General features: G+C 44.0%; 18 non-coding genes across 18 annotated transcripts; all 18 read right to left on the bottom strand.

Annotated features, from left to right (window-relative positions):
• Nucleotides 1-31: 31 nt before the first annotated feature.
• Nucleotides 32-103, bottom strand: trnap-ugg (transfer RNA proline (anticodon UGG)). Its single transcript has one exon. It is a non-coding gene; the product is annotated as a tRNA-Pro (tRNA).
• Nucleotides 104-979: 876 nt separating this feature from the next.
• Nucleotides 980-1,051, bottom strand: trnap-ugg (transfer RNA proline (anticodon UGG)). Its single transcript has one exon. It is a non-coding gene; the product is annotated as a tRNA-Pro (tRNA).
• Nucleotides 1,052-1,927: 876 nt separating this feature from the next.
• On the bottom strand, nt 1,928-1,999 carry trnap-ugg (transfer RNA proline (anticodon UGG)). Its single transcript has one exon. It is a non-coding gene; the product is annotated as a tRNA-Pro (tRNA).
• A 3,704-nt stretch (nt 2,000-5,703) lies between these two features.
• On the bottom strand, nt 5,704-5,775 carry trnap-ugg (transfer RNA proline (anticodon UGG)). The gene has a single exon. It is a non-coding gene; the product is annotated as a tRNA-Pro (tRNA).
• Nucleotides 5,776-6,650: 875 nt separating this feature from the next.
• On the bottom strand, nt 6,651-6,722 carry trnap-ugg (transfer RNA proline (anticodon UGG)). The gene has a single exon. It is a non-coding gene; the product is annotated as a tRNA-Pro (tRNA).
• An 862-nt stretch (nt 6,723-7,584) lies between these two features.
• On the bottom strand, nt 7,585-7,656 carry trnap-ugg (transfer RNA proline (anticodon UGG)). The gene has a single exon. It is a non-coding gene; the product is annotated as a tRNA-Pro (tRNA).
• A 2,771-nt stretch (nt 7,657-10,427) lies between these two features.
• On the bottom strand, nt 10,428-10,499 carry trnap-ugg (transfer RNA proline (anticodon UGG)). Its single transcript has one exon. It is a non-coding gene; the product is annotated as a tRNA-Pro (tRNA).
• An 875-nt stretch (nt 10,500-11,374) lies between these two features.
• Nucleotides 11,375-11,446, bottom strand: trnap-ugg (transfer RNA proline (anticodon UGG)). The gene has a single exon. It is a non-coding gene; the product is annotated as a tRNA-Pro (tRNA).
• Nucleotides 11,447-12,326: 880 nt separating this feature from the next.
• On the bottom strand, nt 12,327-12,398 carry trnap-agg (transfer RNA proline (anticodon AGG)). Its single transcript has one exon. It is a non-coding gene; the product is annotated as a tRNA-Pro (tRNA).
• An 873-nt stretch (nt 12,399-13,271) lies between these two features.
• trnap-ugg (transfer RNA proline (anticodon UGG)) lies at nt 13,272-13,343 on the bottom strand. Its single transcript has one exon. It is a non-coding gene; the product is annotated as a tRNA-Pro (tRNA).
• A 2,768-nt stretch (nt 13,344-16,111) lies between these two features.
• On the bottom strand, nt 16,112-16,183 carry trnap-ugg (transfer RNA proline (anticodon UGG)). The gene has a single exon. It is a non-coding gene; the product is annotated as a tRNA-Pro (tRNA).
• Nucleotides 16,184-17,059: 876 nt separating this feature from the next.
• Nucleotides 17,060-17,131, bottom strand: trnap-ugg (transfer RNA proline (anticodon UGG)). The gene has a single exon. It is a non-coding gene; the product is annotated as a tRNA-Pro (tRNA).
• Nucleotides 17,132-18,007: 876 nt separating this feature from the next.
• On the bottom strand, nt 18,008-18,079 carry trnap-ugg (transfer RNA proline (anticodon UGG)). The gene has a single exon. It is a non-coding gene; the product is annotated as a tRNA-Pro (tRNA).
• Nucleotides 18,080-18,955: 876 nt separating this feature from the next.
• trnap-ugg (transfer RNA proline (anticodon UGG)) lies at nt 18,956-19,027 on the bottom strand. The gene has a single exon. It is a non-coding gene; the product is annotated as a tRNA-Pro (tRNA).
• A 2,757-nt stretch (nt 19,028-21,784) lies between these two features.
• Nucleotides 21,785-21,856, bottom strand: trnap-ugg (transfer RNA proline (anticodon UGG)). The gene has a single exon. It is a non-coding gene; the product is annotated as a tRNA-Pro (tRNA).
• Nucleotides 21,857-23,678: 1,822 nt separating this feature from the next.
• On the bottom strand, nt 23,679-23,750 carry trnap-ugg (transfer RNA proline (anticodon UGG)). The gene has a single exon. It is a non-coding gene; the product is annotated as a tRNA-Pro (tRNA).
• Nucleotides 23,751-24,625: 875 nt separating this feature from the next.
• trnap-ugg (transfer RNA proline (anticodon UGG)) lies at nt 24,626-24,697 on the bottom strand. The gene has a single exon. It is a non-coding gene; the product is annotated as a tRNA-Pro (tRNA).
• An 862-nt stretch (nt 24,698-25,559) lies between these two features.
• trnap-ugg (transfer RNA proline (anticodon UGG)) lies at nt 25,560-25,631 on the bottom strand. Its single transcript has one exon. It is a non-coding gene; the product is annotated as a tRNA-Pro (tRNA).
• Between the last annotated feature and the right edge of the window lie 1,174 nt (nt 25,632-26,805).

Below are 26,805 nucleotides of genomic sequence, written 5' to 3'. Positions count from 1 at the left end.
TCCATGAAGCTAAGAGCTTGTGATTTTAAGGGGGCTCGTCCGGGATTTGAACCCGGGACCTCTCGCACCCAAAGCGAGAATCATACGCCTAGACCAACGAGCCACAGGAAGCCTGTGTTTAAGTCTGGAACTCTGAAAGGATAGACTTAAATCGGCCTTCAAATTCAAGCAGGAATGGTGTTAAGCTCTCTTCAGTATTCATTTTTGTACCTTCAGGCCTTTGCTACTGACAAGCTCCAACAGGGATGACTCCAGAGGGACTGCACACAGTGAATGAGAAAAAAGGGTTCCCAGTCATCCACGTCATGGTAGTCTGATGAGCTTTGAAAGAAAGCAGCTGGAATTCTCTAAGTGCCTTGAAGACCTTTCACCTCTCCTCTGAGAACCTTCGTTAGATCTAAAACTAAACGTTGGAGAGTCCCAGGTATTTAAAACCCAGAGCGGGTTGTCTTTACCAGGGTCGTTGACCAACTATGAAACACATCACATGAGCCAAGGGGTGGAAAAAAGGCGTGGGTAATTATCAGCAGAGGTGAAACCATTATGAGACCTTCACATATGTAGTTTAACGTCTTTACACCGAAATTGAATGGCCTCAATTTCGATCAGAGTTTGTGATCTCTAATAGCCCTTTTCCACTAGCACCTACCTAGCTTGGCTTAACTTGACTCAGCTCGATCTTTAAAGTTTCCATTAGGTGATAGTACCTGGTTACAGGTATTTTTTTAGTACCTGCCCAGTAAGGTTTCCAAGGCAATCTCAAAATGTGACATATACAGATTGCATGGCAGGGACTGTGCAGTCAATGGCATCACTCAATGACTCATGAGAGTGACTCCTTCACAAACATTGTTTTAGAAAGACAAATTGGTGTCCCAGATCACATTGAACGGTTTGGCACACAACACATTTACAATGCCCCAGAAGGAATGTGTCTTTCCAAAGAATTCCATGAAGCTAAGAGCTTGTGATTTTAAGGGGGCTCGTCCGGGATTTGAACCCGGGACCTCTCGCACCCAAAGCGAGAATCATACGCCTAGACCAACGAGCCACAGGAAGCCTGTGTTTAAGTCTGGAACTCTGAAAGGATAGACTTAAATCGGTCTTCAAATTCAAGCAGGAATGGTGTTAAGCTCTCTTCAGTATTCATTTTTGTACCTTCAGGCCTTTGCTACTGACAAGCTCCAACAGGGATGACTCCAGAGGGACTGCACACAGTGAATGAGAAAAAAGGGTTCCCAGTCATCCACGTCATGGTAGTCTGATGAGCTTTGAAAGAAAGCAGCTGGAATTCTCTAAGTGCCTTGAAGACCTTTCACCTCTCCTCTGAGAACCTTCGTTAGATCTAAAACTAAACGTTGGAGAGTCCCAGGTATTTAAAACCCAGAGCGGGTTGTCTTTACCAGGGTCGTTGACCAACTATGAAACACATCACATGAGCCAAGGGGTGGAAAAAAGGCGTGGGTAATTATCAGCAGAGGTGAAACCATTATGAGACCTTCACATATGTAGTTTAACGTCTTTACACCGAAATTGAATGGCCTCAATTTCGATCAGAGTTTGTGATCTCTAATAGCCCTTTTCCACTAGCACCTACCTAGCTTGGCTTAACTTGACTCAGCTCGATCTTTAAAGTTTCCATTAGGTGATAGTACCTGGTTACAGGTATTTTTTTAGTACCTGCCCAGTAAGGTTTCCAAGGCAATCTCAAAATGTGACATATACAGATTGCGTGGCAGGGACTGTGCAGTCAATGGCATCACTCAATGACTCATGAGAGTGACTCCTTCACAAACGTTGTTTTAGAAAGACAAATTGGTGTCCCAGATCACATTGAACGGTTTGGCACACAACACATTTACAATGCCCCAGAAGGAATGTGTCTTTCCAAAGAATTCCATGAAGCTAAGAGCTTGTGATTTTAAGGGGGCTCGTCCGGGATTTGAACCCGGGACCTCTCGCACCCAAAGCGAGAATCATACGCCTAGACCAACGAGCCACAGGAAGCCTGTGTTTAAGTCTGGAACTCTGAAAGGATAGACTTAAATCGGCCTTCAAATTCAAGCAGGAATGGTGTTAAGCTCTCTTCAGTATTCATTTTTGTACCTTCAGGCCTTTGCTACTGACAAGCTCCAACAGGGATGACTCCAGAGGGACTGCACACAGTGAATGAGAAAAAAGGGTTCCCAGTCATCCACGTCATGGTAGTCTGATGAGCTTTGAAAGAAAGCAGCTGGAATTCTCTAAGTGCCTTGAAGACCTTTCACCTCTCCTCTGAGAACCTTCGTTAGATCTAAAACTAAACGTTGGAGAGTCCCAGGTATTTAAAACCCAGAGCGGGTTGTCTTTACCAGGGTCGTTGACCAACTATGAAACACATCACATGAGCCAAGGGGTGGAAAAAAGGCGTGGGTAATTATCAGCAGAGGTGAAACCATTATGAGACCTTCACATATGTAGTTTAACGTCTTTACACCGAAATTGAATGGCCTCAATTTCGATCAGAGTTTGTGATCTCTAATAGCCCTTTTCCACTAGCACCTACCTAGCTTGGCTTAACTTGACTCAGCTCGATCTTTAAAGTTTCCATTAGGTGATAGTACCTGGTTACAGGTATTTTTTAGTACCTGCCCAGTAAGGTTTCCAAGGCAATCTCAAAATGTGACATATACAGATTGCGTGGCAGGGACTGTGCAGTCAATGGCATCACTCAATGACTCATGAGAGTGACTCCTTCACAAACGTTGTTTTAGAAAGACAAATTGGTGTCCCAGATCACATTGAACGGTTTGGCACACAACACATTTACAATGCCCCAGAAGGAATGTGTCTTACCAAAGAATTCCATGAAGCTAAGAGCTTGTGATTTTAAGGGGGCTCGTCCAGGATTTGAACCCGGGACCTCTCGCACCCAAAGCGAGAATCATACGCCTAGACCAACGAGCCACAGGAAGCCGGTGTTTAAGTCTGGAACTCTGAAAGGATAGACTTAAATCGGCCTTCAAATTCAAGCAGGAATGGTGTTAAGCTCTCTTCAGTATTCATTTTTGTACCTTCAGGCCTTTGCTACTGACAAGCTCCAACAGGGATGACTCCAGAGGGACTGCACACAGTGAATGAGAAAAAAGGGTTCCCAGTCATCCACGTCATGGTAGTCTGATGAGCTTTGAAAGAAAGCAGCTGGAATTCTCTAAGTGCCTTGAAGACCTTTCACCTCTCCTCTGAGAACCTTCGTTAGATCTAAAACTAAACATTGGAGAGTCCCAGGTATTTAAACCCTAGATGGGGTTGTCTTTACCAGGGTCGTTGACCAACTATGAAACACATCACATGAGCCAAGGTGTGAAAAAAGGCGTGGGTAATTATCAGCAGAGGTGAAACCATTATGAGACCTTCACATATGTAGTTTAACGTCTTTACACCGAAATTGAATGGCCTCAATTTCGATCAGAGTTTGTGATCTCTAATAGCCCTTTTCCACTAGCACCTACCTAGCTTGGCTTAACTTGACTCAGCTCGATCTTTAAAGTTTCCATTAGGTGATAGTACCTGGTTACAGGTATTTTTTTAGTACCTGCCCAGTAAGGTTTCCAAGGCAATCTCAAAATGTGACATATACAGATTGCGTGGCAGGGACTGTGCAGTCAATGGCATCACTCAATGACTCATGAGAGTGACTGCTTCACAAACGTTGTTTTAGAAAGACAAATTGGTGTCCCAGATCACATTGAACGGTTTGGCACACAACACATTTACAATGCCCCAGAAGGAATGTGTCTTTCCAAAGAATTCCATGAAGTTAAGAGCTTGTGATTTTAAGGGGGCTCGTCCGGGATTTGAAACCGGGACCTCTCGCACCCAAAGCGAGAATCATACGCCTAGACCAACGAGCCACAGGAAGCCTGTGTTTAAGTCTGGAACTCTGAAAGGATAGACTTAAATCGGTCTTCAAATTCAAGCAGGAATGGTGTTAAGCTCTCTTCAGTATTCATTTTTGTACCTTCAGGCCTTTGCTACTGACAAGCTCCAACAGGGATGACTCCAGAGGGACTGCACACAGTGAATGAGAAAAAAGGGTTCCCAGTCATCCACGTCATGGTAGTCTGATGAGCTTTGAAAGAAAGCAGCTGGAATTCTCTAAGTGCCTTGAAGACCTTTCACCTCTCCTCTGAGAACCTTCGTTAGATCTAAAACTAAACGTTGGAGAGTCCCAGGTATTTAAAACCCAGAGCGGGTTGTCTTTACCAGGGTCGTTGACCAACTATGAAACACATCACATGAGCCAAGGGGTGGAAAAAAGGCGTGGGTAATTATCAGCAGAGGTGAAACCATTATGAGACCTTCACATATGTAGTTTAACGTCTTTACACCGAAATTGAATGGCCTCAATTTTGATCAGAGTTTGTGATCTCTAATAGCCCTTTTCCACTAGCACCTACCTAGCTTGGCTTAACTTGACTCAGCTCGATCTTTAAAGTTTCCATTAGGTGATAGTACCTGGTTACAGGTATTTTTTTAGTACCTGCCCAGTAAGGTTTCCAAGGCAATCTCAAAATGTGACATATACAGATTGCGTGGCAGGGACTGTGCAGTCAATGGCATCACTCAATGACTGCTTCACAAACGTTGTTTTAGAAAGACAAATTGGTGTCCCAGATCACATTGAACGGTTTGGCACACAACACATTTACAATGCCCCAGAAGGAATGTGTCTTTCCAAAGAATTCCATGAAGCTAAGAGCTTGTGATTTTAAGGGGGCTCGTCCAGGATTTGAACCCGGGACCTCTCGCACCCAAAGCGAGAATCATACGCCTAGACCAACGAGCCACAGGAAGCCTGTGTTTAAGTCTGGAACTCTGAAAGGATAGACTTAAATCGGTCTTCAAATTCAAGCAGGAATGGTGTTAAGCTCTCTTCAGTATTCATTTTTGTACCTTCAGGCCTTTGCTACTGACAAGCTCCAACAGGGATGACTCCAGAGGGACTGCACACAGTGAATGAGAAAAAAGGGTTCCCAGTCATCCACGTCATGGTAGTCTGATGAGCTTTGAAAGAAAGCAGCTGGAATTCTCTAAGTGCCTTGAAGACCTTTCACCTCTCCTCTGAGAACCTTCGTTAGATCTAAAACTAAACGTTGGAGAGTCCCAGGTATTTAAACCCTAGATGGGGTTGTCTTTACCAGGGTCGTTGACCAACTATGAAACACATCACATGAGCCAAGGTGTGAAAAAAGGCGTGGGTAATTATCAGCAGAGGTGAAACCATTATGAGACCTTCACATATGTAGTTTAACGTCTTTACACCGAAATTGAATGGCCTCAATTTCGATCAGAGTTTGTGATCTCTAATAGCCCTTTTCCACTAGCACCTACCTAGCTTGGCTTAACTTGACTCAGCTCGATCTTTAAAGTTTCCATTAGGTGATAGTACCTGGTTACAGGTATTTTTTTAGTACCTGCCCAGTAAGGTTTCCAAGGCAATCTCAAAATGTGACATATACAGATTGCGTGGCAGGGACTGTGCAGTCAATGGCATCACTCAATGACTCATGAGAGTGACTCCTTCACAAACGTTGTTTTAGAAAGACAAATTGGTGTCCCAGATCACATTGAACGGTTTGGCACACAACACATTTACAATGCCCCAGAAGGAATGTGTCTTTCCAAAGAATTCCATGAAGATAAGAGCTTGTGATTTTAAGGGGGCTCGTCCGGGATTTGAACCCAGGACCTCTCGCACCCAAAGCGAGAATCATACGCCTAGACCAACGAGCCACAGGAAGCCTGTGTTTAAGTCTGGAACTCTGAAAGGATAGACTTAAATCGGTCTTCAAATTCAAGCAGGAATGGTGTTAAGCTCTCTTCAGTATTCATTTTTGTACCTTCAGGCCTTTGCTACTGACAAGCTCCAACAGGGATGACTCCAGAGGGACTGCACACAGTGAATGAGAAAAAAGGGTTCCCAGTCATCCACGTCATGGTAGTCTGATGAGCTTTGAAAGAAAGCAGCTGGAATTCTCTAAGTGCCTTGAAGACCTTTCACCTCTCCTCTGAGAACCTTCGTTAGATCTAAAACTAAACGTTGGAGAGTCCCAGGTATTTAAACCCTAGATGGGGTTGTCTTTACCAGGGTCGTTGACCAACTATGAAACACATCACATGAGCCAAGGTGTGAAAAAAGGCGTGGGTAATTATCAGCAGAGGTGAAACCATTATGAGACCTTCACATATGTAGTTTAACGTCTTTACACCGAAATTGAATGGCCTCAATTTTGATCAGAGTTTGTGATCTCTAATAGCCCTTTTCCACTAGCACCTACCTAGCTTGGCTTAACTTGACTCAGCTCGATCTTTAAAGTTTCCATTAGGTGATAGTACCTGGTTACAGGTATTTTTTTAGTACCTGCCCAGTAAGGTTTCCAAGGCAATCTCAAAATGTGACATATACAGATTGCGTGGCAGGGACTGTGCAGTCAATGGCATCACTCAATGACTCATGAGAGTGACTCCTTCACAAACGTTGTTTTAGAAAGACAAATTGGTGTCCCAGATCACATTGAACGGTTTGGCACACAACACATTTACAATGCCCCAGAAGGAATGTGTCTTTCCAAAGAATTCCATGAAGCTAAGAGCTTGTGATTTTAAGGGGGCTCGTCCGGGATTTGAACCCGGGACCTCTCGCACCCAAAGCGAGAATCATACGCCTAGACCAACGAGCCACAGGAAGCCTGTGTTTAAGTCTGGAACTCTGAAAGGATAGACTTAAATCGGTCTTCAAATTCAAGCAGGAATGGTGTTAAGCTCTCTTCAGTATTCATTTTTGTACCTTCAGGCCTTTGCTACTGACAAGCTCCAACAGGGATGACTCCAGAGGGACTGCACACAGTGAATGAGAAAAAAGGGTTCCCAGTCATCCACGTCATGGTAGTCTGATGAGCTTTGAAAGAAAGCAGCTGGAATTCTCTAAGTGCCTTGAAGACCTTTCACCTCTCCTCTGAGAACCTTCGTTAGATCTAAAACTAAACGTTGGAGAGTCCCAGGTATTTAAAACCCAGAGCGGGTTGTCTTTACCAGGGTCGTTGACCAACTATGAAACACATCACATGAGCCAAGGGGTGGAAAAAAGGCGTGGGTAATTATCAGCAGAGGTGAAACCATTATGAGACCTTCACATATGTAGTTTAACGTCTTTACACCGAAATTGAATGGCCTCAATTTCGATCAGAGTTTGTGATCTCTAATAGCCCTTTTCCACTAGCACCTACCTAGCTTGGCTTAACTTGACTCAGCTCGATCTTTAAAGTTTCCATTAGGTGATAGTACCTGGTTACAGGTATTTTTTAGTACCTGCCCAGTAAGGTTTCCAAGGCAATCTCAAAATGTGACATATACAGATTGCGTGGCAGGGACTGTGCAGTCAATGGCATCACTCAATGACTCCTTCACAAACGTTGTTTTAGAAAGACAAATTGGTGTCCCAGATCACATTGAACGGTTTGGCACACAACACATTTACAATGCCCCAGAAGGAATGTGTCTTTCCAAAGAATTCCATGAAGCTAAGAGCTTGTGATTTTAAGGGGGCTCGTCCGGGATTTGAACCCGGGACCTCTCGCACCCAAAGCGAGAATCATACGCCTAGACCAACGAGCCACAGGAAGTATGTGTTTAAGTCTGGAACTCTGAAAGGATAGACTTAAATCGGTCTTCAAATTCAAGCAGGAATGGTGTTAAGCTCTCTTCAGTATTCATTTTTGTACCTTCAGGCCTTTGCTACTGACAAGCTCCAACAGGGATGACTCCAGAGGGACTGCACACAGTGAATGAGAAAAAAGGGTTCCCAGTCATCCACGTCATGGTAGTCTGATGAGCTTTGAAAGAAAGCAGCTGGAATTCTCTAAGTGCCTTGAAGACCTTTCACCTCTCCTCTGAGAACCTTCGTTAGATCTAAAACTAAATGTTGGAGAGTCCCAGGTATTTAAACCCTAGATGGGGTTGTCTTTACCAGGGTCGTTGACCAACTATGAAACACATCACATGAGCCAAGGTGTGAAAAAAGGCGTGGGTAATTATCAGCAGAGGTGAAACCATTATGAGACCTTCACATATGTAGTTTAACGTCTTTACACCGAAATTGAATGGCCTCAATTTCGATCAGAGTTTGTGATCTCTAATAGCCCTTTTCCACTAGCACCTACCTAGCTTGGCTTAACTTGACTCAGCTCGATCTTTAAAGTTTCCATTAGGTGATAGTACCTGGTTACAGGTATTTTTTAGTACCTGCCCAGTAAGGTTTCCAAGGCAATCTCAAAATGTGACATATACAGATTGCGTGGCAGGGACTGTGCAGTCAATGGCATCACTCAATGACTCATGAGAGTGACTCCTTCACAAACGTTGTTTTAGAAAGACAAATTGGTGTCCCAGATCACATTGAACGGTTTGGCACACAACACATTTACAATGCCCCAGAAGGAACGTGTCTTTCCAAAGAATTCCATGAAGCTAAGAGCTTGTGATTTTAAGGGGGCTCGTCCGGGATTTGAACCCGGGACCTCTCGCACCCAATGCGAGAATCATACGCCTAGACCAACGAGCCACAGGAAGCCTGTGTTTAAGTCTGGAACTCTGAAAGGATAGACTTAAATCGGTCTTCAAATTCAAGCAGGAATGGTGTTAAGCTCTCTTCAGTATTCATTTTTGTACCTTCAGGCCTTTGCTACTGACAAGCTCCAACAGGGATGACTCCAGAGGGACTGCACACAGTGAATGAGAAAAAAGGGTTCCCAGTCATCCACGTCATGGTAGTCTGATGAGCTTTGAAAGAAAGCAGCTGGAATTCTCTAAGTGCCTTGAAGACCTTTCACCTCTCCTCTGAGAACCTTCGTTAGATCTAAAACTAAACGTTGGAGAGTCCCAGGTATTTAAACCCTAGATGGGGTTGTCTTTACCAGGGTCGTTGACCAACTATGAAACACATCACATGAGCCAAGGTGTGAAAAAAGGCGTGGGTAATTATCAGCAGAGGTGAAACCATTATGAGACCTTCACATATGTAGTTTAACGTCTTTACACCGAAATTGAATGGCCTCAATTTCGATCAGAGTTTGTGATCTCTAATAGCCCTTTTCCACTAGCACCTACCTAGCTTGGCTTAACTTAGCTCGATCTTTAAAGTTTCCATTAGGTGATAGTACCTGGTTACAGGTATTTTTTAGTACCTGCCCAGTAAGGTTTCCAAGGCAATCTCAAAATGTGACATATACAGATTGCGTGGCAGGGACTGTGCAGTCAATGGCATCACTCAATGAGTCATGAGAGTGACTCCTTCACAAAATCAACAACGTTATTTTAGAAATACAAGTTGATGTCACAGATGACATAGAAAGGTTTGGCACACAACACATTTACAATGCCCCAGAAGGAATGTGTCTTACCAAAGAATTCCATGAAGCTAAGAGCTTGTGATTTTAAGGGGGCTCGTCCGGGATTTGAACCCGGGACCTCTCGCACCCAATGCGAGAATCATACGCCTAGACCAACGAGCCACAGGAAGTATGTGTTTAAGTCTGGAACTCTGAAAGGATAGACTTAAATCGGCCTTCAAATTCAAGCAGGAATGGTGTTAAGCTCTCTTCAGTATTCATTTTTGTACCTTCAGGCCTTTGCTACTGACAAGCTCCAACAGGGATGACTCCAGAGGGACTGCACACAGTGAATGAGAAAAAAGGGTTCCCAGTCATCCACGTCATGGTAGTCTGATGAGCTTTGAAAGAAAGCAGCTGGAATTCTCTAAGTGCCTTGAAGACCTTTCACCTCTCCTCTGAGAACCTTTGTTAGATCTAAAACTAAATGTTGGAGAGTCCCAGGTATTTAAACCCTAGATGGGGTTGTCTTTACCAGGGTCGTTGACCAACTATGAAACACATCACATGAGCCAAGGGGTGGAAAAAAGGCGTGGGTAATTATCAGCAGAGGTGAAACCATTATGAGACCTTCACATATGTAGTTTAACGTCTTTACACCGAAATTGAATGGCCTCAATTTCGATCAGAGTTTGTGATCTCTAATAGCCCTTTTCCACTAGCACCTACCTAGCTTGGCTTAACTTGACTCAGCTCGATCTTTAAAGTTTCCATTAGGTGATAGTACCTGGTTACAGGTATTTTTTTAGTACCTGCCCAGTAAGGTTTCCAAGGCAATCTCAAAATGTGACATATACAGATTGCGTGGCAGGGACTGTGCAGTCAATGGCATCACTCAATGACTCATGAGAGTGACTCCTTCACAAACGTTGTTTTAGAAAGACAAATTGGTGTCCCAGATCACATTGAACGGTTTGGCACACAACACATTTACAATGCCCCAGAAGGAATGTGTCTTTCCAAAGAATTCCATGAAGATAAGAGCTTGTGATTTTAAGGGGGCTCGTCCGGGATTTGAACCCAGGACCTCTCGCACCCAAAGCGAGAATCATACGCCTAGACCAACGAGCCACAGGAAGCCTGTGTTTAAGTCTGGAACTCTGAAAGGATAGACTTAAATCGGTCTTCAAATTCAAGCAGGAATGGTGTTAAGCTCTCTTCAGTATTCATTTTTGTACCTTCAGGCCTTTGCTACTGACAAGCTCCAACAGGGATGACTCCAGAGGGACTGCACACAGTGAATGAGAAAAAAGGGTTCCCAGTCATCCACGTCATGGTAGTCTGATGAGCTTTGAAAGAAAGCAGCTGGAATTCTCTAAGTGCCTTGAAGACCTTTCACCTCTCCTCTGAGAACCTTCGTTAGATCTAAAACTAAACGTTGGAGAGTCCCAGGTATTTAAACCCTAGATGGGGTTGTCTTTACCAGGGTCGTTGACCAACTATGAAACACATCACATGAGCCAAGGTGTGAAAAAAGGCGTGGGTAATTATCAGCAGAGGTGAAACCATTATGAGACCTTCACATATGTAGTTTAACGTCTTTACACCGAAATTGAATGGCCTCAATTTTGATCAGAGTTTGTGATCTCTAATAGCCCTTTTCCACTAGCACCTACCTAGCTTGGCTTAACTTGACTCAGCTCGATCTTTAAAGTTTCCATTAGGTGATAGTACCTGGTTACAGGTATTTTTTTAGTACCTGCCCAGTAAGGTTTCCAAGGCAATCTCAAAATGTGACATATACAGATTGCGTGGCAGGGACTGTGCAGTCAATGGCATCACTCAATGACTCATGAGAGTGACTCCTTCACAAACGTTGTTTTAGAAAGACAAATTCGTGTCCCAGATCACATTGAACGGTTTGGCACACAACACATTTACAATGCCCCAGAAGGAATGTGTCTTTCCAAAGAATTCCATGAAGCTAAGAGCTTGTGATTTTAAGGAGGCTCGTCCGGGATTTGAACCCGGGACCTCTCGCACCCAAAGCGAGAATCATACGCCTAGACCAACGAGCCACAGGAAGCCTGTGTTTAAGTCTGGAACTCTGAAAGGATAGACTTAAATCGGTCTTCAAATTCAAGCAGGAATGGTGTTAAGCTCTCTTCAGTATTCATTTTTGTACCTTCAGGCCTTTGCTACTGACAAGCTCCAACAGGGATGACTCCAGAGGGACTGCACACAGTGAATGAGAAAAAAGGGTTCCCAGTCATCCACGTCATGGTAGTCTGATGAGCTTTGAAAGAAAGCAGCTGGAATTCTCTAAGTGCCTTGAAGACCTTTCACCTCTCCTCTGAGAACCTTCGTTAGATCTAAAACTAAACGTTGGAGAGTCCCAGGTATTTAAACCCTAGATGGGGTTGTCTTTACCAGGGTCGTTGACCAACTATGAAACACATCACATGAGCCAAGGTGTGAAAAAAGGCGTGGGTAATTATCAGCAGAGGTGAAACCATTATGAGACCTTCACATATGTAGTTTAACGTCTTTACACTGAAATTGAATGGCCTCAATTTCGATCAGAGTTTGTGATCTCTAACGCTTTTCCACTTGCACCTACCTAGCTTGGCTTAACTTGACTCAGCTCGATCTTTAAAGTTTCCATTAGGTGATAGTACCTGGTTACAGGTATTTTTTTAGTACCTGCCCAGTAAGGTTTCCAAGGCAATCTCAAAATGTGACATATACAGATTGCGTGGCAGGGACTGTGCAGTCAATGGCATCACTCAATGAGTCATGAGAGTGACTCCTTCACAAAATCATCAACGTTATTTTAGAAATACAAGTTGATGTCACAGATGACATAGAAAGGTTTGGCACACAACACATTTACAATGCCCCAGAAGGAATGTGTCTTACCAAAGAATTCCATGAAGGTAAGAGCTTGTGATTTTAAGGGGGCTCGTCCGGGATTTGAACCCGGGACCTCTCGCACCCTAAGCAAGAATCATACGCCTAGACCAACGAGCCACAGGAAGTATGTGTTTAAGTCTGGAACTCTGAAAGGATAGACTTAAATCGGCCTTCAAATTCAAGCAGGAATGGTGTTAAGCTCTCTTCAGTATTCATTTTTGTACCTTCAGGCCTTTGCTACTGACAAGCTCCAACAGGGATGACTCCAGAGGGACTGCACACAGTGAATGAGAAAAAAGGGTTCCCAGTCATCCACGTCATGGTAGTCTGATGAGCTTTGAAAGAAAGCAGCTGGAATTCTCTAAGTGCCTTGAAGACCTTTCACCTCTCCTCTGAGAACCTTCGTTAGATCTAAAACTAAACGTTGGAGAGTCCCAGGTATTTAAAACCCAGAGCGGGTTGTCTTTACCAGGGTCGTTGACCAACTATGAAACACATCACATGAGCCAAGGGGTGGAAAAAAGGCGTGGGTAATTATCAGCAGAGGTGAAACCATTATGAGACCTTCACATATGTAGTTTAACGTCTTTACACCGAAATTGAATGGCCTCAATTTCGATCAGACTTTGTGATCTCTAACGCTTTTCCACTTGCACCTACCTAGCTTGGCTTAACTTGACTCAGCTCGATCTTTAAAGTTTCCATTAGGTGATAGTACCTGGTTACAGGTATTTTTTTAGTACCTGCCCAGTAAGGTTTCCAAGGCAATCTCAAAATGTGACATATACAGATTGCGTGGCAGGGACTGTGCAGTCAATGGCATCACTCAATGACTCATGAGAGTGACTCCTTCACAAACGTTGTTTTAGAAAGACAAATTGGTGTCCCAGATCACATTGAACGGTTTGGCACACAACACATTTACAATGCCCCAGAAGGAATGTGTCTTTCCAAAGAATTCCATGAAGCTAAGAGCTTGTGATTTTAAGGGGGCTCGTCCGGGATTTGAACCCGGGACCTCTCGCACCCAAAGCGAGAATCATACGCCTAGACCAACGAGCCACAGGAAGTATGTGTTTAAGTCTGGAACTCTGAAAGGATAGACTTAAATCGGTCTTCAAATTCAAGCAGGAATGGTGTTAAGCTCTCTTCAGTATTCATTTTTGTACCTTCAGGCCTTTGCTACTGACAAGCTCCAACAGGGATGACTCCAGAGGGACTGCACACAGTGAATGAGAAAAAAGGGTTCCCAGTCATCCACGTCATGGTAGTCTGATGAGCTTTGAAAGAAAGCAGCTGGAATTCTCTAAGTGCCTTGAAGACCTTTCACCTCTCCTCTGAGAACCTTCGTTAGATCTAAAACTAAATGTTGGAGAGTCCCAGGTATTTAAACCCTAGATGGGGTTGTCTTTACCAGGGTCGTTGACCAACTATGAAACACATCACATGAGCCAAGGTGTGAAAAAAGGCGTGGGTAATTATCAGCAGAGGTGAAACCATTATGAGACCTTCACATATGTAGTTTAACGTCTTTACACCGAAATTGAATGGCCTCAATTTCGATCAGAGTTTGTGATCTCTAATAGCCCTTTTCCACTAGCACCTACCTAGCTTGGCTTAACTTGACTCAGCTCGATCTTTAAAGTTTCCATTAGGTGATAGTACCTGGTTACAGGTATTTTTTAGTACCTGCCCAGTAAGGTTTCCAAGGCAATCTCAAAATGTGACATATACAGATTGCGTGGCAGGGACTGCGCAGTCAATGGCATCACTCAATGACTCATGAGAGTGACTCCTTCACAAACGTTGTTTTAGAAAGACAAATTGGTGTCCCAGATCACATTGAACGGTTTGGCACACAACACATTTACAATGCCCCAGAAGGAATGTGTCTTTCCAAAGAATTCCATGAAGCTAAGAGCTTGTGATTTTAAGGGGGCTCGTCCGGGATTTGAACCCGGGACCTCTCGCACCCAATGCGAGAATCATACGCCTAGACCAACGAGCCACAGGAAGCCTGTGTTTAAGTCTGGAACTCTGAAAGGATAGACTTAAATCGGTCTTCAAATTCAAGCAGGAATGGTGTTAAGCTCTCTTCAGTATTCATTTTTGTACCTTCAGGCCTTTGCTACTGACAAGCTCCAACAGGGATGACTCCAGAGGGACTGCACACAGTGAATGAGAAAAAAGGGTTCCCAGTCATCCACGTCATGGTAGTCTGATGAGCTTTGAAAGAAAGCAGCTGGAATTCTCTAAGTGCCTTGAAGACCTTTCACCTCTCCTCTGAGAACCTTCGTTAGATCTAAAACTAAACGTTGGAGAGTCCCAGGTATTTAAAACCCAGAGCGGGTTGTCTTTACCAGGGTCGTTGACCAACTATGAAACACATCACATGAGCCAAGGGGTGGAAAAAAGGCGTGGGTAATTATCAGCAGAGGTGAAACCATTATGAGACCTTCACATATGTAGTTTAACGTCTTTACACCGAAATTGAATGGCCTCAATTTCGATCAGAGTTTGTGATCTCTAATAGCCCTTTTCCACTAGCACCTACCTAGCTTGGCTTAACTTGACTCAGCTCGATCTTTAAAGTTTCCATTAGGTGATAGTACCTGGTTACAGGTATTTTTTAGTACCTGCCCAGTAAGGTTTCCAAGGCAATCTCAAAATGTGACATATACAGATTGCGTGGCAGGGACTGTGCAGTCAATGGCATCACTCAATGACTCATGAGAGTGACTCCTTCACAAACGTTGTTTTAGAAAGACAAATTGGTGTCCCAGATCACATTGAACGGTTTGGCACACAACACATTTACAATGCCCCAGAAGGAATGTGTCTTACCAAAGAATTCCATGAAGCTAAGAGCTTGTGATTTTAAGGGGGCTCGTCCAGGATTTGAACCCGGGACCTCTCGCACCCAAAGCGAGAATCATACGCCTAGACCAACGAGCCACAGGAAGCCTGTGTTTAAGTCTGGAACTCTGAAAGGATAGACTTAAATCGGCCTTCAAATTCAAGCAGGAATGGTGTTAAGCTCTCTTCAGTATTCATTTTTGTACCTTCAGGCCTTTGCTACTGACAAGCTCCAACAGGGATGACTCCAGAGGGACTGCACACAGTGAATGAGAAAAAAGGGTTCCCAGTCATCCACGTCATGGTAGTCTGATGAGCTTTGAAAGAAAGCAGCTGGAATTCTCTAAGTGCCTTGAAGACCTTTCACCTCTCCTCTGAGAACCTTCGTTAGATCTAAAACTAAACATTGGAGAGTCCCAGGTATTTAAACCCTAGATGGGGTTGTCTTTACCAGGGTCGTTGACCAACTATGAAACACATCACATGAGCCAAGGTGTGAAAAAAGGCGTGGGTAATTATCAGCAGAGGTGAAACCATTATGAGACCTTCACATATGTAGTTTAACGTCTTTACACCGAAATTGAATGGCCTCAATTTCGATCAGAGTTTGTGATCTCTAATAGCCCTTTTCCACTAGCACCTACCTAGCTTGGCTTAACTTGACTCAGCTCGATCTTTAAAGTTTCCATTAGGTGATAGTACCTGGTTACAGGTATTTTTTTAGTACCTGCCCAGTAAGGTTTCCAAGGCAATCTCAAAATGTGACATATACAGATTGCGTGGCAGGGACTGTGCAGTCAATGGCATCACTCAATGACTCATGAGAGTGACTCCTTCACAAACGTTGTTTTAGAAAGACAAATTGGTGTCCCAGATCACATTGAACGGTTTGGCACACAACACATTTACAATGCCCCAGAAGGAACGTGTCTTTCCAAAGAATTCCATGAAGCTAAGAGCTTGTGATTTTAAGGGGGCTCGTCCGGGATTTGAACCCGGGACCTCTCGCACCCAAAGCAAGAATCATACGCCTAGACCAACGAGCCACAGGAAGCCTGTGTTTAAGTCTGGAACTCTGAAAGGATAGACTTAAATCGGTCTTCAAATTCAAGCAGGAATGGTGTTAAGCTCTCTTCAGTATTCATTTTTGTACCTTCAGGCCTTTGCTACTGACAAGCTCCAACAGGGATGACTCCAGAGGGACTGCACACAGTGAATGAGAAAAAAGGGTTCCCAGTCATCCACGTCATGGTAGTCTGATGAGCTTTGAAAGAAAGCAGCTGGAATTCTCTAAGTGCCTTGAAGACCTTTCACCTCTCCTCTGAGAACCTTCGTTAGATCTAAAACTAAACGTTGGAGAGTCCCAGGTATTTAAAACCCAGAGCGGGTTGTCTTTACCAGGGTCGTTGACCAACTATGAAACACATCACATGAGCCAAGGGGTGGAAAAAAGGCGTGGGTAATTATCAGCAGAGGTGAAACCATTATGAGACCTTCACATATGTAGTTTAACGTCTTTACACCGAAATTGAATGGCCTCAATTTCGATCAGAGTTTGTGATCTCTAATAGCCCTTTTCCACTAGCACCTACCTAGCTTGGCTTAACTTGACTCAGCTCGATCTTTAAAGTTTCCATTAGGTGATAGTACCTGGTTACAGGTATTTTTTTAGTACCTGCCCAGTAAGGTTTCCAAGGCAATCTCAAAATGTGACATATACAGATTGCGTGGCAGGGACTGTGCAGTCAATGGCATCACTCAATGACTCATGAGAGTGACTCCTTCACAAACGTTGTTTTAGAAAGACAAATTGGTGTCCCAGATCACATTGAACGGTTTGGCACACAACACATTTACAATGCCCCAGAAGGAATGTGTCTTTCCAAAGAATTCCATGAAGCTAAGAGCTTGTGATTTTAAGGGGGCTCGTCCGGGATTTGAACCCGGGACCTCTCGCACCCAAAGCGAGAATCATACGCCTAGACCAACGAGCCACAGGAAGCCTGTGTTTAAGTCTGGAACTCTGAAAGGATAGACTTAAATCGGCCTTCAAATTCAAGCAGGAATGGTGTTAAGCTCTCTTCAGTATTCATTTTTGTACCTTCAGGCCTTTGCTACTGACAAGCTCCAACAGGGATGACTCCAGAGGGACTGCACACAGTGAATGAGAAAAAAGGGTTCCCAGTCATCCACGTCATGGTAGTCTGATGAGCTTTGAAAGAAAGCAGCTGGAATTCTCTAAGTGCCTTGAAGACCTTTCACCTCTCCTCTGAGAACCTTCGTTAGATCTAAAACTAAACGTTGGAGAGTCCCAGGTATTTAAAACCCAGAGCGGGTTGTCTTTACCAGGGTCGTTGACCAACTATGAAACACATCACATGAGCCAAGGGGTGGAAAAAAGGCGTGGGTAATTATCAGCAGAGGTGAAACCATTATGAGACCTTCACATATGTAGTTTAACGTCTTTACACCGAAATTGAATGGCCTCAATTTCGATCAGAGTTTGTGATCTCTAATAGCCCTTTTCCACTAGCACCTACCTAGCTTGGCTTAACTTGACTCAGCTCGATCTTTAAAGTTTCCATTAGGTGATAGTACCTGGTTACAGGTATTTTTTTAGTACCTGCCCAGTAAGGTTTCCAAGGCAATCTCAAAATGTGACATATACAGATTGCATGGCAGGGACTGTGCAGTCAATGGCATCACTCAATGACTCATGAGAGTGACTCCTTCACAAACATTGTTTTAGAAAGACAAATTGGTGTCCCAGATCACATTGAACGGTTTGGCACACAACACATTTACAATGCCCCAGAAGGAATGTGTCTTTCCAAAGAATTCCATGAAGGTAAGAGCTTGTGATTTTAAGGGGGCTCGTCCGGGATTTGAACCCGGGACCTCTCGCACCCAAAGCGAGAATCATACGCCTAGACCAACGAGCCACAGGAAGCCTGTGTTTAAGTCTGGAACTCTGAAAGGATAGACTTAAATCGGTCTTCAAATTCAAGCAGGAATGGTGTTAAGCTCTCTTCAGTATTCATTTTTGTACCTTCAGGCCTTTGCTACTGACAAGCTCCAACAGGGATGACTCCAGAGGGACTGCACACAGTGAATGAGAAAAAAGGGTTCCCAGTCATCCACGTCATGGTAGTCTGATGAGCTTTGAAAGAAAGCAGCTGGAATTCTCTAAGTGCCTTGAAGACCTTTCACCTCTCCTCTGAGAACCTTCGTTAGATCTAAAACTAAACGTTGGAGAGTCCCAGGTATTTAAAACCCAGAGCGGGTTGTCTTTACCAGGGTCGTTGACCAACTATGAAACACATCACATGAGCCAAGGGGTGGAAAAAAGGCGTGGGTAATTATCAGCAGAGGTGAAACCATTATGAGACCTTCACATATGTAGTTTAACGTCTTTACACCGAAATTGAATGGCCTCAATTTCGATCAGAGTTTGTGATCTCTAATAGCCCTTTTCCACTAGCACCTACCTAGCTTGGCTTAACTTGACTCAGCTCGATCTTTAAAGTTTCCATTAGGTGATAGTACCTGGTTACAGGTATTTTTTTAGTACCTGCCCAGTAAGGTTTCCAAGGCAATCTCAAAATGTGACATATACAGATTGCGTGGCAGGGACTGTGCAGTCAATGGCATCACTCAATGACTCATGAGAGTGACTCCTTCACAAACGTTGTTTTAGAAAGACAAATTGGTGTCCCAGATCACATTGAACGGTTTGGCACACAACACATTTACAATGCCCCAGAAGGAATGTGTCTTTCCAAAGAATTCCATGAAGCTAAGAGCTTGTGATTTTAAGGGGGCTCGTCCGGGATTTGAACCCGGGACCTCTCGCACCCAAAGCGAGAATCATACGCCTAGACCAACGAGCCACAGGAAGCCTGTGTTTAAGTCTGGAACTCTGAAAGGATAGACTTAAATCGGCCTTCAAATTCAAGCAGGAATGGTGTTAAGCTCTCTTCAGTATTCATTTTTGTACCTTCAGGCCTTTGCTACTGACAAGCTCCAACAGGGATGACTCCAGAGGGACTGCACACAGTGAATGAGAAAAAAGGGTTCCCAGTCATCCACGTCATGGTAGTCTGATGAGCTTTGAAAGAAAGCAGCTGGAATTCTCTAAGTGCCTTGAAGACCTTTCACCTCTCCTCTGAGAACCTTCGTTAGATCTAAAACTAAACGTTGGAGAGTCCCAGGTATTTAAAACCCAGAGCGGGTTGTCTTTACCAGGGTCGTTGACCAACTATGAAACACATCACATGAGCCAAGGGGTGGAAAAAAGGCGTGGGTAATTATCAGCAGAGGTGAAACCATTATGAGACCTTCACATATGTAGTTTAACGTCTTTACACCGAAATTGAATGGCCTCAATTTCGATCAGAGTTTGTGATCTCTAATAGCCCTTTTCCACTAGCACCTACCTAGCTTGGCTTAACTTGACTCAGCTCGATCTTTAAAGTTTCCATTAGGTGATAGTACCTGGTTACAGGTATTTTTTAGTACCTGCCCAGTAAGGTTTCCAAGGCAATCTCAAAATGTGACATATACAGATTGCGTGGCAGGGACTGTGCAGTCAATGGCATCACTCAATGACTCATGAGAGTGACTCCTTCACAAACGTTGTTTTAGAAAGACAAATTGGTGTCCCAGATCACATTGAACGGTTTGGCACACAACACATTTACAATGCCCCAGAAGGAATGTGTCTTTCCAAAGAATTCCATGAAGCTAAGAGCTTGTGATTTTAAGGGGGCTCGTCCAGGATTTGAACCCGGGACCTCTCGCACCCAAAGCGAGAATCATACGCCTAGACCAACGAGCCACAGGAAGCCGGTGTTTAAGTCTGGAACTCTGAAAGGATAGACTTAAATCGGCCTTCAAATTCAAGCAGGAATGGTGTTAAGCTCTCTTCAGTATTCATTTTTGTACCTTCAGGCCTTTGCTACTGACAAGCTCCAACAGGGATGACTCCAGAGGGACTGCACACAGTGAATGAGAAAAAAGGGTTCCCAGTCATCCACGTCATGGTAGTCTGATGAGCTTTGAAAGAAAGCAGCTGGAATTCTCTAAGTGCCTTGAAGACCTTTCACCTCTCCTCTGAGAACCTTCGTTAGATCTAAAACTAAACATTGGAGAGTCCCAGGTATTTAAACCCTAGATGGGGTTGTCTTTACCAGGGTCGTTGACCAACTATGAAACACATCACATGAGCCAAGGTGTGAAAAAAGGCGTGGGTAATTATCAGCAGAGGTGAAACCATTATGAGACCTTCACATATGTAGTTTAACGTCTTTACACCGAAATTGAATGGCCTCAATTTCGATCAGAGTTTGTGATCTCTAATAGCCCTTTTCCACTAGCACCTACCTAGCTTGGCTTAACTTGACTCAGCTCGATCTTTAAAGTTTCCATTAGGTGATAGTACCTGGTTACAGGTATTTTTTTAGTACCTGCCCAGTAAGGTTTCCAAGGCAATCTCAAAATGTGACATATACAGATTGCGTGGCAGGGACTGTGCAGTCAATGGCATCACTCAATGACTCATGAGAGTGACTGCTTCACAAACGTTGTTTTAGAAAGACAAATTGGTGTCCCAGATCACATTGAACGGTTTGGCACACAACACATTTACAATGCCCCAGAAGGAATGTGTCTTTCCAAAGAATTCCATGAAGCTAAGAGCTTGTGATTTTAAGGGGGCTCGTCCGGGATTTGAAACCGGGACCTCTCGCACCCAAAGCGAGAATCATACGCCTAGACCAACGAGCCACAGGAAGCCTGTGTTTAAGTCTGGAACTCTGAAAGGATAGACTTAAATCGGTCTTCAAATTCAAGCAGGAATGGTGTTAAGCTCTCTTCAGTATTCATTTTTGTACCTTCAGGCCTTTGCTACTGACAAGCTCCAACAGGGATGACTCCAGAGGGACTGCACACAGTGAATGAGAAAAAAGGGTTCCCAGTCATCCACGTCATGGTAGTCTGATGAGCTTTGAAAGAAAGCAGCTGGAATTCTCTAAGTGCCTTGAAGACCTTTCACCTCTCCTCTGAGAACCTTCGTTAGATCTAAAACTAAACGTTGGAGAGTCCCAGGTATTTAAAACCCAGAGCGGGTTGTCTTTACCAGGGTCGTTGACCAACTATGAAACACATCACATGAGCCAAGGGGTGGAAAAAAGGCGTGGGTAATTATCAGCAGAGGTGAAACCATTATGAGACCTTCACATATGTAGTTTAACGTCTTTACACCGAAATTGAATGGCCTCAATTTTGATCAGAGTTTGTGATCTCTAATAGCCCTTTTCCACTAGCACCTACCTAGCTTGGCTTAACTTGACTCAGCTCGATCTTTAAAGTTTCCATTAGGTGATAGTACCTGGTTACAGGTATTTTTTTAGTACCTGCCCAGTAAGGTTTCCAAGGCAATCTCAAAATGTGACATATACAGATTGCGTGGCAGGGACTGTGCAGTCAATGGCATCACTCAATGACTGCTTCACAAACGTTGTTTTAGAAAGACAAATTGGTGTCCCAGATCACATTGAACGGTTTGGCACACAACACATTTACAATGCCCCAGAAGGAATGTGTCTTTCCAAAGAATTCCATGAAGCTAAGAGCTTGTGATTTTAAGGGGGCTCGTCCGGGATTTGAACCCGGGACCTCTCGCACCCAAAGCGAGAATCATACGCCTAGACCAACGAGCCACAGGAAGCCTGTGTTTAAGTCTGGAACTCTGAAAGGATAGACTTAAATCGGTCTTCAAATTCAAGCAGGAATGGTGTTAAGCTCTCTTCAGTATTCATTTTTGTACCTTCAGGCCTTTGCTACTGACAAGCTCCAACAGGGATGACTCCAGAGGGACTGCACACAGTGAATGAGAAAAAAGGGTTCCCAGTCATCCACGTCATGGTAGTCTGATGAGCTTTGAAAGAAAGCAGCTGGAATTCTCTAAGTGCCTTGAAGACCTTTCACCTCTCCTCTGAGAACCTTCGTTAGATCTAAAACTAAACGTTGGAGAGTCCCAGGTATTTAAAACCCAGAGCGGGTTGTCTTTACCAGGGTCGTTGACCAACTATGAAACACATCACATGAGCCAAGGGGTGGAAAAAAGGCGTGGGTAATTATCAGCAGAGGTGAAACCATTATGAGACCTTCACATATGTAGTTTAACGTCTTTACACCGAAATTGAATGGCCTCAATTTCGATCAGAGTTTGTGATCTCTAATAGCCCTTTTCCACTAGCACCTACCTAGCTTGGCTTAACTTGACTCAGCTCGATCTTTAAAGTTTCCATTAGGTGATAGTACCTGGTTACAGGTATTTTTTAGTACCTGCCCAGTAAGGTTTCCAAGGCAATCTCAAAATGTGACATATACAGATTGCGTGGCAGGGACTGCGCAGTCAATGGCATCACTCAATGACTCATGAGAGTGACTCCTTCACAAACGTTGTTTTAGAAAGACAAATTGGTGTCCCAGATCACATTGAACGGTTTGGCACACAACACATTTACAATGCCCCAGAAGGAATGTGTCTTTCCAAAGAATTCCATGAAGCTAAGAGCTTGTGATTTTAAGGGGGCTCGTCCAGGATTTGAACCCGGGACCTCTCGCACCCAAAGCGAGAATCATACGCCTAGACCAACGAGCCACAGGAAGCCTGTGTTTAAGTCTGGAACTCTGAAAGGATAGACTTAAATCGGTCTTCAAATTCAAGCAGGAATGGTGTTAAGCTCTCTTCAGTATTCATTTTTGTACCTTCAGGCCTTTGCTACTGACAAGCTCCAACAGGGATGACTCCAGAGGGACTGCACACAGTGAATGAGAAAAAAGGGTTCCCAGTCATCCACGTCATGGTAGTCTGATGAGCTTTGAAAGAAAGCAGCTGGAATTCTCTAAGTGCCTTGAAGACCTTTCACCTCTCCTCTGAGAACCTTCGTTAGATCTAAAACTAAACGTTGGAGAGTCCCAGGTATTTAAACCCTAGATGGGGTTGTCTTTACCAGGGTCGTTGACCAACTATGAAACACATCACATGAGCCAAGGTGTGAAAAAAGGCGTGGGTAATTATCAGCAGAGGTGAAACCATTATGAGACCTTCACATATGTAGTTTAACGTCTTTACACCGAAATTGAATGGCCTCAATTTCGATCAGAGTTTGTGATCTCTAATAGCCCTTTTCCACTAGCACCTACCTAGCTTGGCTTAACTTGACTCAGCTCGATCTTTAAAGTTTCCATTAGGTGATAGTACCTGGTTACAGGTATTTTTTTAGTACCTGCCCAGTAAGGTTTCCAAGGCAATCTCAAAATGTGACATATACAGATTGCGTGGCAGGGACTGTGCAGTCAATGGCATCACTCAATGACTCATGAGAGTGACTCCTTCACAAACGTTGTTTTAGAAAGACAAATTGGTGTCCCAGATCACATTGAACGGTTTGGCACACAACACATTTACAATGCCCCAGAAGGAATGTGTCTTTCCAAAGAATTCCATGAAGATAAGAGCTTGTGATTTTAAGGGGGCTCGTCCGGGATTTGAACCCAGGACCTCTCGCACCCAAAGCGAGAATCATACGCCTAGACCAACGAGCCACAGGAAGCCTGTGTTTAAGTCTGGAACTCTGAAAGGATAGACTTAAATCGGTCTTCAAATTCAAGCAGGAATGGTGTTAAGCTCTCTTCAGTATTCATTTTTGTACCTTCAGGCCTTTGCTACTGACAAGCTCCAACAGGGATGACTCCAGAGGGACTGCACACAGTGAATGAGAAAAAAGGGTTCCCAGTCATCCACGTCATGGTAGTCTGATGAGCTTTGAAAGAAAGCAGCTGGAATTCTCTAAGTGCCTTGAAGACCTTTCACCTCTCCTCTGAGAACCTTCGTTAGATCTAAAACTAAACGTTGGAGAGTCCCAGGTATTTAAACCCTAGATGGGGTTGTCTTTACCAGGGTCGTTGACCAACTATGAAACACATCACATGAGCCAAGGTGTGAAAAAAGGCGTGGGTAATTATCAGCAGAGGTGAAACCATTATGAGACCTTCACATATGTAGTTTAACGTCTTTACACCGAAATTGAATGGCCTCAATTTTGATCAGAGTTTGTGATCTCTAATAGCCCTTTTCCACTAGCACCTACCTAGCTTGGCTTAACTTGACTCAGCTCGATCTTTAAAGTTTCCATTAGGTGATAGTACCTGGTTACAGGTATTTTTTTAGTACCTGCCCAGTAAGGTTTCCAAGGCAATCTCAAAATGTGACATATACAGATTGCGTGGCAGGGACTGTGCAGTCAATGGCATCACTCAATGACTCATGAGAGTGACTCCTTCACAAACGTTGTTTTAGAAAGACAAATTGGTGTCCCAGATCACATTGAACGGTTTGGCACACAACACATTTACAATGCCCCAGAAGGAATGTGTCTTTCCAAAGAATTCCATGAAGCTAAGAGCTTGTGATTTTAAGGGGGCTCGTCCGGGATTTGAACCCGGGACCTCTCGCACCCAAAGCGAGAATCATACGCCTAGACCAACGAGCCACAGGAAGCCTGTGTTTAAGTCTGGAACTCTGAAAGGATAGACTTAAATCGGTCTTCAAATTCAAGCAGGAATGGTGTTAAGCTCTCTTCAGTATTCATTTTTGTACCTTCAGGCCTTTGCTACTGACAAGCTCCAACAGGGATGACTCCAGAGGGACTGCACACAGTGAATGAGAAAAAAGGGTTCCCAGTCATCCACGTCATGGTAGTCTGATGAGCTTTGAAAGAAAGCAGCTGGAATTCTCTAAGTGCCTTGAAGACCTTTCACCTCTCCTCTGAGAACCTTCGTTAGATCTAAAACTAAACGTTGGAGAGTCCCAGGTATTTAAAACCCAGAGCGGGTTGTCTTTACCAGGGTCGTTGACCAACTATGAAACACATCACATGAGCCAAGGGGTGGAAAAAAGGCGTGGGTAATTATCAGCAGAGGTGAAACCATTATGAGACCTTCACATATGTAGTTTAACGTCTTTACACCGAAATTGAATGGCCTCAATTTCGATCAGAGTTTGTGATCTCTAATAGCCCTTTTCCACTAGCACCTACCTAGCTTGGCTTAACTTGACTCAGCTCGATCTTTAAAGTTTCCATTAGGTGATAGTACCTGGTTACAGGTATTTTTTAGTACCTGCCCAGTAAGGTTTCCAAGGCAATCTCAAAATGTGACATATACAGATTGCGTGGCAGGGACTGTGCAGTCAATGGCATCACTCAATGACTCCTTCACAAACGTTGTTTTAGAAAGACAAATTGGTGTCCCAGATCACATTGAACGGTTTGGCACACAACACATTTACAATGCCCCAGAAGGAATGTGTCTTTCCAAAGAATTCCATGAAGCTAAGAGCTTGTGATTTTAAGGGGGCTCGTCCGGGATTTGAACCCGGGACCTCTCGCACCCAAAGCGAGAATCATACGCCTAGACCAACGAGCCACAGGAAGTATGTGTTTAAGTCTGGAACTCTGAAAGGATAGACTTAAATCGGTCTTCAAATTCAAGCAGGAATGGTGTTAAGCTCTCTTCAGTATTCATTTTTGTACCTTCAGGCCTTTGCTACTGACAAGCTCCAACAGGGATGACTCCAGAGGGACTGCACACAGTGAATGAGAAAAAAGGGTTCCCAGTCATCCACGTCATGGTAGTCTGATGAGCTTTGAAAGAAAGCAGCTGGAATTCTCTAAGTGCCTTGAAGACCTTTCACCTCTCCTCTGAGAACCTTCGTTAGATCTAAAACTAAATGTTGGAGAGTCCCAGGTATTTAAACCCTAGATGGGGTTGTCTTTACCAGGGTCGTTGACCAACTATGAAACACATCACATGAGCCAAGGTGTGAAAAAAGGCGTGGGTAATTATCAGCAGAGGTGAAACCATTATGAGACCTTCACATATGTAGTTTAACGTCTTTACACCGAAATTGAATGGCCTCAATTTCGATCAGAGTTTGTGATCTCTAATAGCCCTTTTCCACTAGCACCTACCTAGCTTGGCTTAACTTGACTCAGCTCGATCTTTAAAGTTTCCATTAGGTGATAGTACCTGGTTACAGGTATTTTTTAGTACCTGCCCAGTAAGGTTTCCAAGGCAATCTCAAAATGTGACATATACAGATTGCGTGGCAGGGACTGTGCAGTCAATGGCATCACTCAATGACTCATGAGAGTGACTCCTTCACAAACGTTGTTTTAGAAAGACAAATTGGTGTCCCAGATCACATTGAACGGTTTGGCACACAACACATTTACAATGCCCCAGAAGGAACGTGTCTTTCCAAAGAATTCCATGAAGCTAAGAGCTTGTGATTTTAAGGGGGCTCGTCCGGGATTTGAACCCGGGACCTCTCGCACCCAATGCGAGAATCATACGCCTAGACCAACGAGCCACAGGAAGCCTGTGTTTAAGTCTGGAACTCTGAAAGGATAGACTTAAATCGGTCTTCAAATTCAAGCAGGAATGGTGTTAAGCTCTCTTCAGTATTCATTTTTGTACCTTCAGGCCTTTGCTACTGACAAGCTCCAACAGGGATGACTCCAGAGGGACTGCACACAGTGAATGAGAAAAAAGGGTTCCCAGTCATCCACGTCATGGTAGTCTGATGAGCTTTGAAAGA

The sequence above is a fragment of the Mchenga conophoros genome, linkage group LG18 (assembly GCF_057382185.1).
Source record: "Mchenga conophoros isolate Kocher_MC1m ecotype Shallow Benthic linkage group LG18, M_conophoros_male_GT1.1, whole genome shotgun sequence".
Lineage (NCBI taxonomy): Eukaryota > Metazoa > Chordata > Actinopteri > Cichliformes > Cichlidae > Mchenga > Mchenga conophoros.
This window is presented reverse-complemented; position numbering and strand designations above follow the sequence as displayed.